Below are 13,619 nucleotides of genomic sequence, written 5' to 3' on the forward strand. Positions count from 1 at the left end.
TTTGCCAACATAAGTGTATAATAGGTCTACTGACGGTGGCAGGACCTGTGCAGGAGACAGATGTTTTTAAAAGTCTCAGTGTGTTGAGCTCTCAGTATGTTTGTAGCTTCTAACTGAATCTCTGTGGTTTAAAGTTTAGTTTCTATATTGTATCTGCTTTATTTTACGTTTCACATTTGCTTATAGGAGTCATCCTAGGTTACTGCTGATGAAGTAGAGCTGTCAGTCTTCGTTTATAATTTCATTTGAATTTCATTTATTTTTTAAAATATTCAAATAATATTCAAATATTTAATGCTCAAATGCAGCCTGTTATTAATATGTACTACACCACTCAGACTACATATAGTCAATGCCACAATAAGCATTTGCTTGTTGTTACACATTCTGTCCACTAGAGGGACTTCTAACATTACCCTAGCCTTGAACGAGACCTACGTCATGGCGCATTGCATTTCTGGCAAGCCACTCTCTCTACATTTGTTTCCACCATGAGCACACAGCTACAAAAACAAATTAAAGCTGCAAGCAGCGATGGACGGACCCTCGCGCTTCTGCGCGCGTTGGGGTTACCGGCGGACGCCGCTCCTTGCGACCGTGCATTCGCGCAGCACTCAGACACTGCAAATCGTCAACAATGAAAAGGGAACTCCCTACCGAGTTCAACGATACAATGAAACAAGACTCTACGTCATACGGTTCATTAGCTGTGAAAAGGGGGCGTGGCTAAAGCATAGGGGGCGGGTCAAACCATCACCAATTAAAAATGAAGACTCTGCTGAGTTCAATGATACCTCACATAAGACTATCATAAACGGGTCACCATTTATGAAAGGGGGCGTGGCTTAAGCATAGGGGGGCGGGCCAAACCATCACCAATGAAGAAGGAAGTCTTTGCTGAGTTCAATGATACCTCATACAAAGGTCTACATCAAACGGATCATTAGTTATAAAAGGGGGAGTGGCTAAAGCTTAGGGGGCAGGTCAAACCATGACCAATGAATAAGGAAGTCTGCTGAGTTCATTGATACATAAGACTCTACCATAAACAGGTGACCAATTACGAAAGGGGGCGTGGCTAAGCACAGAGGGGCGGGCCAAACAATCACTAATGAATAAGGAACTCTGCTGAGTTCAATGATACCTCACACAAGGGTATACCTTAAACGGTTCAAATGTTGAGAAATGGGGCGTGGCTTAAGCATAGGGGGCGGGCCAAATTGATTGATTCATTGATGATGGCATCAATGAAAAAGCAACTCTACTGAGTTCAATGACACCTCACACAATACTCTACATTAAACGGTTCAAATGTTATGAAAGGGGGCGTGGCCTGAGTAAGTGGGCGTGGTTAAAGTATAGGGGGCAGCTCAGTATCACATGTAGACCACACATTATAAGTTTCATGTAAATAGGATGATGTTTGTCATATAAGGCGCATTTCCTGTTGCCAGCGGGGGGCGCTATGACCAAAAGTCAATTTTGCCCTGTAGGTGTCCTCAGGCGTGGACCCTTGTCAATCGTGACAAATTTCGGGCAGATACGACAACGTACACTCAAGTTACAACAATTTATTTGTTCATCGCTAAACACTCAAAATGGCCGCCACGCCACACCTACACCGTCTGACGAAAAGTTTTTCTTTTAATAACTTTTCATCTTTAAGGTGTTGAGAAGATACAGACCAAGTTTGAAGTCCATCGGATGAAATGTCTAGGAGTTTGTTAAAGTATAGCACCTTGACTTTTAGGCCTACTTCCTGTTGCCACTAGGGGGCGCTATGACTTTAAGTAAATATCGGCCTTTATTTGTCCTCAGGGTTGGACTCTTGTGAATCCTGAAAAGTTTCGAGCCAGTCAGACAATGTACACTCAAGTTACACCCACTTCCTGTTTCGGCGGCGAAACGCACAAAATGGCCTCCCCACCACGGCCACGCCCTATGACGAAAATTTTTTCTTTTAACAACTTTTCATCTTTAACGTCTTAAAATGGTACAGACCAAATTTGAAGTTGATCGGATAAAATCTCTAGGAGGAGTTCGTTAAAGTACAACATGTGGAAATGGCCAAAATCGCACTCATTTCTAACTTTGAAATCAAAATGGCGGACTCCCTGTTGGGTTTAGGGTATGGCTCTAATGACATTTTTTGTACATCTTGACATGTTACATATGTGTACCAAGTTTCGTGAGTCTACATTAAACGCACTGCAGGGGCTCAATTATTTTAACTTTGTAGGGGGCGCTAGCGAGCCATTTTTGCGTGGCTATTCCCGAAACCCTTAAAATACGTACATTTTCACCAGAATTGATGCGCCCGCCAAATTTGGTGAGTTTTTGAATATGTTAAGCCCCTCAAAAAGCCAATTTATTTGGTGTAATAATAATAATTCCTTCAGTTTCAATAGGGCCTTCGGCACTGTCGGCGCTCGGGCCCTAATTAACAGAGAACTCTGTAATTAAACGTTACCTAACAAGTGTATTGAAGCGGCTCTGTTTTAAAGGCTAACGGTGCTCGGTTAGCACAATGACATCATTTTAGAAAGCACAGCCGAAACAATTTGTCATAAACTAGCTAAGTAACAATAGTGCTAGCCACGATGCTAATGGCATTGAAAAGCCAAACGGTGCTGTCGCTACTATTTTAGTGATTTATAAGCAACCTGTTTCTTGCAGAGTCACGTTACTGAGAATACAGCTATTAGAAGGTAATATATGAAGTGGAAGCTAAATCTGACAGCTGTAGCTAACATAAACTTTAGCTGTCTCCATGAAGCTCCCAGCTAAGCTCCTATAACTCGCAACGCAGTTAAGAAACAAGAACGAGCTAGCTCGCTAATGATAACATAAGCATTTTGGCTCGGTGGATGTTGATTTTATATCTTGGTTTTGCCCTTAATAATAAAACATTTAAATTAAAGCTGCAAGCAGCGATGGACGGGCCCTCGCTCCTCTGCGCGTGTCGGGGTTACCGGCGGTCGCCGCTCCTTGCGACCGTGCATTTGCGCGGCACTCAGACAACGCAAATCGTCACCAATGAAAAGGGAACTCCATGCTGAGTTCAATGATACCTCACACAAGATGCTACGTCATACAGTTTATTAGCTGTTAAAGGGGGCGTGGCTAAAGCATGGGGGTCGGGGCAAACCTTTACCAATAAAAAAGGAAGTCTCTGCGTAGTTCATTGATACCTCACATAAGACTCTACCATAAACGGGTCACCATGTATGAAAGGGGGCGTGGCTAAGCACAGAGGGGCGGGCCAAACAAAGTTTTTCTTTTAACAACTTTTCATCTTTAATGTCTTAAGATGACAAAGACCGAATTTGAAGTTGATCGGATGAAATCTCTAGGAGGAGTTCGTTAAAGTACGACATGTGGAAATGGCCAAAATCGCACTAATTTCGAACATTGAAATCAAAATGGCGGACTTCCTGTTGGGCTTAGGGTATGGCTACAATGACGTTTTTTGTACATCTTGACATGATACATATGTGTACCAAGTTTCGTGAGTCTACGTTAAACGGACTGCAGGGGCTAAATTTTTTTAACATTGTAGGGGGCGCTAGCGAGCCATTTTTCGCGCCTGTTCCCGAAACCCTTAAAATACGTAAATTTTAACCAGACTTGATGCGACCGCCAAATTTTGTGAGTTTTTGAATAGGTTAAGCCCCTCAAAAAGCCAATTCATTTGCCGGGAAAATAATAATAATAATTAAAGCTGCAAGCAGCGATGGACGGGCCCTCGCGCCTCTGCGCGCGTCGGGGTTACTGGCGGACGCCGCTCCTTGCAATCGTGCATTTGCGCGGCACTCAGACACCGCAAATCGTCACCAATGAAAAGGGAACTCCCTGCTGCGTTCAATGATACCTCACACAAGACTCTACCTTAGATGGGTCAGCATTTATGAAAGGGGGCGTGGCTTAAACATAGGGGGTGGGCCAAACCATCACCAATGAAGAAGGAACTCTCTGCTGATTTCATTGATACCTCACACAATGGTCAACCTTAAATCGTTCAAATGTTATGAAAGGGGGCGTGGCTTAAGCATAGGGGGTGGGCCAAACATCACCAATGAAGAAGCAACTCTCTGCTGAGTTCAATGACACCTCACACAAGACTCTACCTTAGATGGTTCAAATGTTATGAAAGGGGGCGTGGCTTAAGCATAGGGGGCGGGCCAAACCATCACCAATGAAGAAGCAACTCTGCTGAGTTCAATGATACCTCACACAATGGTCAACCTTAAATCGTTCAAATGTTATGAAAGGGGGTGTGGCTTAAGCATACGGGGCGGGCCAACCATCACCAATGAAGAAGCAACTCTCTGCTGAGTTCAATGACACCTCACACAAGACCCTACATTAAACGGTTCAAATGTTATGAAAGGGGGCGTGGCTTAAGCATAGGGGGCGGGCCAAACCATCACCAATGAAGAAGTAACTCTCTGCTGAGTTCATTGATACCTCACAATTTGAACGATTTAAGGTTGACCATTGGGTCAACCTTAAATCGTTCAAATGTTATGAAAGGGGGCGTGGCTTAAGCATAGGGGGCGGGCCAAACCATCACCAATGAAGAAGCAACTCTCTGCTGAGTTCATTGATACCTCACACAATGGTCAACCTTAAATCATTCAAATGTTATGAAAGGGAGTGTGGCTTAAGCATAGGGGCCGGGCCAAACATCACCAATGAAGAAGCAACTCTCTGCTGAGTTCAATGACACCTCACACAAGACCCTACCTTAAACGGTTCAAATGTTATAAAAGGGGGCGTGGCTTAAGCATAGGGGGCGGGCCAAACCATCACCAATGAAGAAGTAACTCTCTGCTGAGTTCAATGACACCTCACACAAGACTCTTCCTTAAATGGGTCACCAGTTATAAAAAGGGGCGTGGCTAAATTATAGGGGTCGGGTCAACCCATCACCAATTAAAAAGGAAGTCTCTGCTGAGTTCAATGATACCTCACACAAGGGTCTACCTTAATCGGTTCAAATGTAATGAAAGGGGGCGTGGCTTAAGCATAGGGGGCGGGCCAAAACATCACCAATGAAGAAGGAAGTCTCTGCTGAGTTCATTGATACCTCACACAATGGTCAACCTTAAATCATTCAAATGTTATGAAAGGGAGTGTGGCTTAAGCATAGGGGGCGGGCCAAACCATCAACAATGAAGAAGGAACTCTCTGCTGAGTTCAATGACACCTCACACAAGACTCTACGCCATACAGTCCATTAGCTCTGAAAGGGGGCGTGGCTTACGCATAGGGGGCGGGCCAAACCATCAACAATGAAGAAGCAACTCTCTGCTGAGTTCAATGACACCTCACACAAGACTCTACCTTAAACGGTTCAAATGTTATGAAAGGGGGCGTGGCCTGAGTAAGTGGGCGTGGTTATATTATAGGGGTATCACATGTAGACCACACATTCTAAGTTTCATGTAAATCGGATGATGTTTGTCATATAAGGCGCATTTCCTGTTGCCAGCGGGGGGCGCTATGACCAAAAGTCAAATATGGCCTGTAGCTGTCCTCAGGCCTGGACCCTTGTCAATCGTGAGAAATTTCGGGCAGATACGACAACGTACACTCAAGTTACAACAACTTCTTTGTTCATCGCTAAACACTCAAAATGGCCGCCACGCCCACACCGTCAGACGAAAAGTTTTTCTTTTAATAACTTTTCATCTTTAAGGTGTTGGGATGATACAGACCAAGTTTGAAGTCCATCGGATGAAATCTCTAGGAGGAGTTCGTTAAAGTATAGCACCTTGTCTTTTGGGCCTACTTCCTGTTGCCACTAGGAGGCGCTATGACTTTAAGTAAATATCAGCCTTTATTTGTCCTCAGGGTTGGACTCTTATGAATCCTGAAAAGTTTCGAGCCAATCGGACAATGTACACTTCCTGTTTCGGCGGCGAAACGCACAAAATGGCCGCCCCGCCACGGCCACGCCCTATGACGAAAAGTTTTTCTTTTAACAACTTTTCATCTTTAATGTCTTAAGATGGTACAGACCGAATTTGAAGTTGATCAGATGAAATCTCTAGGAGGAGTTCGTTAAAGTACGACATGTGGAAATGGCCAAAATCGCACAAATTTCGAACTTTGAAATCAAAATGGCGGACTTCCTGTTGGGTTTAGGGTATGGCTGCAATGACGTTTTTTGTACATCTTGACATGTTACATGTGTGTACCAAGTTTCGTGAGTCTACGTTAAACGCACTGCAGGGGCTCAATTTTTTTAACTTTGTAGGGGGCGCTAGCGAGCCATTTTTGCGTGCCTATTCCCGAAACCCTTAAAATACGTAAATTTTCCACCAGACTTGATGCGACCGCCAAATTTGGTGAGTTTTTGAATATGTTAAGCCCCTCAAAAAGCCAATTCATTTGCCGGGAAAATAATAATAATAATAATAATTCCTTCAGTTTCAATAGGGCCTTCGCCGCTGTCGGCGCTCGGGCCCTAATAATTCCTTCAGTTTCAATAGGTCCTTCGCCGCTGTCGGCGCTCGGGCCCTAATAATAATAATAATTCCTTCAGTTTCAATAGGGCCTTCGTCGCTGTCGGCGCTCGGGCCCTAATAATAATTCCTTCAGTTTCAATAGGGCCTTCGCCGCTGTCGGCGCTCGGGCCCTAATAATTCCTTCAGTTTCAATAGGGCCTTCGCCGCTGTCGGCGCTCGGGCCCTAATAATAATAATAATAATTCCTTCAGTTTCAATAGGGCCTTCGCCGCTGTCGGCGCTCGGGCCCTAATAATAATTCCTTCAGTTTCAATAGGGCCTTCGCCGCTGTCGGCGCTCGGGCCCTAATAATAACTAGAACTACAAGCAGTTATGACGGGGCCCAAGCCACCCATGCCAGTCGCCCCCGACGTCCGGGGGAGAGCGCGAAAGCGGAACCCGAAGCCGGGCGGCGGGGAGGCAAACGGCGGTAAATAGAGAGGCGCGAGCCGCGACGTCTGCGGTACGTCGCGTGGGTGCTCACAGGCGCACGCCCTTTAAGAAAAAAAAGGGTAGTCAAACATTCAGCCAAAACTGTGTGAAAAATGTGTGTGGTGCATACATAGTGCAATATATTGTTTTTATTGCTTACATGTTACATGTTTGTAAATAATTTACATATAGACGGTTCATTGAAGTTTGTGGCAATTGTTAGAATTAATAGACTAGTAATCGGTGCTTTCATGTAAATGTCAAAACAATTAGCAGGACACCGCAGGGAATCGAACCCCATCCCAGTAAACCAGGAGTACCATTACAAGTGCCTTTTGCTTTTTGTGACGCAACATGGAAAGTAAAGCAAAACCTGCATTAGCAACAGCATATAGGTAGGAGTATTTAATATTATGGCATAAATGTAGTATATTTGGTTCTGAGAAATGTCGATACTGTAAATGTATAATTTGCCGTTTTAAATGTTTATTAATATAGGTTTTAGTTAAACATGCTGTTGTAATGCAGTAAAATAAACCATATTGAAATTATGATCATGCAGCTAAGGTAAGCTGTTTTATGACAAATTTATAGCTTAAAAATGTAGAGCATAAAAACCTTAGAATGTTTACAGGATGATTTGAATTTAAAAAGACATTAAGCAGGATGGACATTTTAGGTTAACTCTGGGACTTTGATGGATGGATTAGTTGTGTAAATGACAAACCATGAATTAAATGTATGGATTTATTTTGGGTAGCAAAGACTTTTAGGACTTTAGTTTTATTTCATGCAATGTTATGTCCCTATGACAGAAATGGTTCCTCCTCAAGTGCATAATTAGTCTAGTCCTAAATGAAAAGCTCACTATAACAATAGATTTTTTAGAGAGAGAGAGAGAGAGAGAGAGAGAGAGAGAGAGAGAGAGAGAGAGAGAGAGAGAGAGAGAGAGAGAGAGAGAGAGAGAGAGATTTGTTTTTGGAATTCCATCGACAAGTGTGTTTTGTTCTGGCTGTAGATCTGGAATAACTTCTTGTTCTGTTGAATACACAGGCTGGTTAAGTCTCATTTCCTCTAAACACTCCAAACGCTCTGATTCAGTTTCAGGACAAAGAGAAGCCCATGCATCTTCTGGAAATCCACTGCTTTCTATAATTTCTTCACACTCTAATTTTTCTGCTTCAATTTCAAATTTAGACCTGTTCATATCTACCACCTCTTTTACAGATATAATGTCACCATTACAGTTAGATATGGAGCCTGCATCATAAAACTCTTCAAAACCAATAAACGGTGGAGGTTTCAATTCTTGATCATTATAGTGTGGCAGGAACAGCTGAAGTAGACTTTGATAGTGCTTCTCAGGCTGGTTTGTTGGTGAAAACCGAGCATATCTCACAACAGCCACGTCTGTCCTCGTCCTCTTTCTAACAAAGCCACACTTATCATCCAATGTGATTACACCTGGTTTAGAGCTTTCGTTTTTATAAACCTGCCTGTATTCTGATGCAAAAGTAGCCAAACATGTCTTTAAAGTCATTCGTTTTAGGTCTAGATTTATAACGATCAGTAGTGCTAGTCATCCATATTTGGCCTGTGTGTGTGTGTGTGTGTGTGTATCTTCACGTTCTGCTCTCTTTTGAATAACACTGAGAGGAAGACTCATCCTAACAATGTTGTCTCCAGTAGGAACAAATACTACTTTTCTGGAACTTTCCCTTAATCTCATATTTGTGAGTCGATACACACTTTCCTGAGCAGAAACTTCTCGATTGTGTAGAAACACACTTCCCAACTTGTTTAGAGCCTGTTTTGCGTCTAAATTTCCATCAGCTTTAATTTCATTTTGTGCATGTGAAAGCAATAATCCCATTTCCCTTTCTGCTTTAGAGATGTATGATATTATATAAACAACACAGGCATACGGATCAGTGACAAACTGGATGTCCATGTTGGCATTCCAGCAACGCAGAAGGTCTCGATTGTACTGATTTATCCAAACCCCACTAGTGTTTCTTTTATGCACAACACTGGTTTTCTTGGTAGTTAATCGATAAGCCTTTTCAAAGATTGCCTGATTGATTCCAATTGAATCGAACAAAGCATCAACACTGTCATATGTTGCTTCTTCATTTGAAAGGGCTAGTTTTACTTTTGCCATAATATCTTTTGCTAGTTTCAGCTGCTGTTCTGCACTAGGTTGATCTTGTTGCTTTTGCTCTTGATTTGGTTCATTTTGTTGCTTCTTTTCTTCTATTTTACAAATAAATGTGTTATTGCTTGGAGGTCGTGGAAAATTAAATCTACATGCTGTGCCCTTCTTTTTACAAGTCTTTGTGTGTTTCTTACTGTGCATCTGAACACCAGAAACAATCTCATGCATAGCATCACTTTCAGGAGGAAGTTCACATGTAATATATTTGTCAATGTAATCGACAACGTCTTGATCTGGGTTTGTTCCTATCTTTGGGGCATTCTCCACCCAGAAAAGACAGTGGACGTGTGGGGAGCCTCTTTGCTGAAACTCTACTCTGTAGAAATAATCAATTATTTTGCCAATTGGCTGAGCAGGGGACATGATGACTTCTTTTAAAAAAGTACGAAACCTATAATCAAACATCCTTGCTGCTGTCACGGGATTATTTTTTAACAGATTACATTTTTGCGACCAGTCCAAGTCATTTACATTGCCTTTTATATTTTGCAGTTGCATAAATGTTTCCATCAACTCTGTCCATCGTAAATCAGCAGACGAGAAGGAACAAAACCAAGTTGGAATACCAAGCTGCCTGACCATAGCAAACAAGTCTTTCTGTACACCCTGCCAAAAGACAGGTGTACCTCTGATAGGCTTTAAAAACTTGTACCCCATGTCATAGTTTAACAGATTTTTAACAAAATCTGTATTGCCAAGCATAGATGATGTAATTTGTTCTTTTTCACCAGCATGGTAGCCTTTCCTCAATGCTATTGAAACATTTGAAACAATTTGATAAGTGTCAACATAAGATTGTCCATAGAAGATGAATTCTACATTTTTGCTAAATCTACCATCAGCATGAAGAATTCTGTTATTGAAGTATTTGGATGGTGTTAACTTATGCTGTCTGACATCATGAAATGTTCCAGTTCCCTTTGGAAATAGAATTGGAAAACACCTGGCATCATTACTTATGTCTGTTAGTACTCTTACCGGATTGTTTCCCTCTGCTGGTGCTACTGATAAAATACTGTCAAAGTTCTGATCCATTATTTCCTGTGCTATATCCACCGGTTGCAAACATGTATCCAAATACATCCCATGCTGCTGTCTGTCATTTATATGTTCTTCTTCAACGTCATCTACAACTGCATCACATTTATCTTTTTCATCATTGGTTTCTTTTTCCAAGGGATTTTTCCAATTCTTATTAAACTCAACATCTTTATAAAATTGTGTTTTTTTAAGTATCTTAAAGCGCTACGAATTTTATTTGTGTGGACATACTGATAGTCATAATGGCCTTTGTAGGAAAGTTTTCGCTTTAGTTGAACTCTAATCATGAGATCCTCATTTTCTGATCTAGGAAGAACATTACTAATAACATCATTGTTAGATGGAACACAAGTTACTGGCCCATGACAGCCATTCTCACCTCCCTTTGGTAAAGCTACCATTTTTGTGAATGGTATAGTCTGTGCAACTAAATGCCCTTCTAATGAATTAACATTAAGAACTTTTGGAATAGGATCCACTTGTAAATTATTTATTACACACATTTATTACACAGCTTTATTGCTCTGTAGGATCTTTCGTTTGACTTCAGGTTTAGTTGCATAATTAGTTTTGCCTCTCTGTATGAGAGCTTGTTTGAACTCAGGTTTAGTTTTATAGTTAGTTTTGTTTCTCTGAAGGATCTTTCGTTTGACTTCAGGTTTAGTTGCATAATTAGTTTTGTTTCTCTGAAGGATCTTTCGTTTGACTTCAGGTTTAGTTGCATAATTAGTTTTGCCTCTCTGTATGAGAGCGTGTTTGAACCCAGGTTTAGTTTCATAGTTTTGTTTCTCTGTAGGAGTTTTTCTTTGACCTCAGGTTTAGTTGCGTAGGTATTAACACTTGCTTGTTGTTTACTTTCTTTGTACTCTATATCACTAGCATATCTGTGTTGGCCTTTCATTTTTTTGAGTTGCTTATATTCACTGTCTTCATCATATCTGTCTCTTTTTCTTATTTTGGCTTTCATTACTAATTTTACGTACTGAGAATGAATCACTCTTTGCCTTTGAGTGATCATTTTCACAGAGGGTACTTACACTATAACACATAGTAGAGACATTATCCTTCACACATGTAACTGGCTCATAATGACATCTATTGCAGTGTTTAAGATAAATCCCTTTGTTTTCAGTTTTCTCACTCCTAGACTTAAACCTTAACCACTCATTTCCACTATATGTATAGATATCTACCTCAAAAAAATCAGCTGCCGCGTATATTTCGACTTCGGTAGCCCAAGTTCCAACAGAATTTATTTTCGATTTTGTAATATACTGCTCTACAGATGTATACCGCTGCCTGAGAATGTTACGGTACACATCAGGATTTTGTTTAATATTATTTACTATAGCCCGACGAATATTCTTATGATATGTCTGTACCCCACTAAAAACATGAGACAGAGCACTAAAGAAACAATTACCATCTGAGTTAATGTCAGTGGTTGTGCAAGGTACAGGCTGCTCCAATTCCTTGCTATCTAAAACAACATCCTCAGGAGATAAACTGGGCACAATACCAAGTTTGAAGCAGATCCTCCTTTTATCAGCTAATGTCAAAGATTTAAATGTGACTGGTGTGGCATTTGTTTCAGACACGAAATGAACATTATCATTACTGGTTGTTTCTATTGTCTCCAACTCAACATTAATAGAATTTCCATCCAACACCTGGTCACAAACCATAGATTCAGAGTCACTAGTGACATGATCGACACCTACAACAGCCAATGTTTCTGACTCAAGACTTCCGTCTGACACCTGGTCACAAACCATAGATTCAGAGTCACTAGCGACATGATCGACACCTACAACAGCCAAGGTTTCTGACTCAAGATTAAAAACACTTTCTGACTCATCATCTACATGCTGGACACTAACTGGACTGACCTCATCAACTAAAACAGCTTTAACACCAGTGATTTCAAAAGTTTTGTTAGACACATCATCGTCACCATACAGTGAACAAACAAGGTTAGTTACATGTCCGTATGCCATCGACAAAGTGTCGTAGCATGCTACAATGCTGGTACCATGAAGCTCCAAACCACCATCGTTGCCTCTTGCATGCGGATCGAACACAGCAAATTTTGACCCCAGCCTAAACACAGCACGTGTTACTCCTAATAGTCAGCAAACATGCATTTGCCTCCAACAGTGCCCGCTGGAGAGCTTCGTCCAAAGGCATGGCTATATCTCGGACACCTGGAGCATAATTCTCCAAGCCAATAACTCCACTACATGGGTCTAAATACTCTAAACGGACCTTTCTATTGTTATGCATAAACACCTTGGGTATTTCACGAACAAAAATGTAACCACTACTATGAGAAGCACTGATCATATGCTTTTGCTCCATGCAAGTGTACAAATTATTACCACGCACCAAAATGTCATCTATGTCCTGTGTTTTCCAGGTCAAGACACTCTTTGAAACATGTGTGATGATTGCGGCGACGCTGTTCGTTACACACTGCTTATTCATATTTCTATGAAAACGTTGGTCACCCTGGTGAAAGGACCCCCTAGTAAAAGAATTGACATTGTCAAGACTCACGTGGTCCAGGTGGTCAGTAGGAGTAGCAACAGGAACAGCAGACACAGCAGGGGGCACATTCACAGGTCTCACGTACTTCACAGGACTGTCAAACAGACAATGAATTAAATGAAAATTAGCAACTCCATAACGTGCAAGTAATCTTTACAATACATATGCAAATGTGTATATTTTCCCTGTAATACAAACAAAAAATTATTTTATAGACTAATAATTTTTTTTTTAAATACAAAAATAAACAAACCTGCTGCATTCCGTTTCCCTTCTGGGACTTCAGATGCCTTTTCTGCAGTTTTACAGTATGAGCCTAAAACAATGAAAACAAGTTGGTTAAGTACATATATAGTAATTAATATTTATAAAATGTTATCAAAATATTTCCACACAGTACTGTTAAAATTAATACAAACCTTTGCAGTGGCCTGTGGTGCAAGGCAGTCGTTAACACCAGCAACCAAAGTGCTGGACGATGTCACTGTTGCAATCTCCTCAAAATAAAAACAAACAGTGTTAACACCACCATAAACACATGTATTCATCTAATACAATTACAGCTACTAACTGTTTCATGGACCAACAACATTACTGGCCAAATAGTATGTGTTACCCACCTTCTTGAGGTCAAGTGGATGCTTCGCGGCAACATTTGCATAACATGGCCTGGGAGATACAGATGCCTCCTCCTCCTCAAATAAGACAAAAACACTTATAAACTTAATACAAATCAAATAATTAGCAACTCCATGACATACAAATGATTATCTCTCTCTGCACATTTTCAACGGGCACTGCACTAGTAACTCAAAAAACTAACCTGTTGTACATCGTCTTCCTTCTTGGACATGAAGTGCGTCCACTGCAGC

Source organism: Sander lucioperca, chromosome 9 (genome assembly GCF_008315115.2).
Source record: "Sander lucioperca isolate FBNREF2018 chromosome 9, SLUC_FBN_1.2, whole genome shotgun sequence".
NCBI classification, from domain to species: domain Eukaryota; kingdom Metazoa; phylum Chordata; class Actinopteri; order Perciformes; family Percidae; genus Sander; species Sander lucioperca.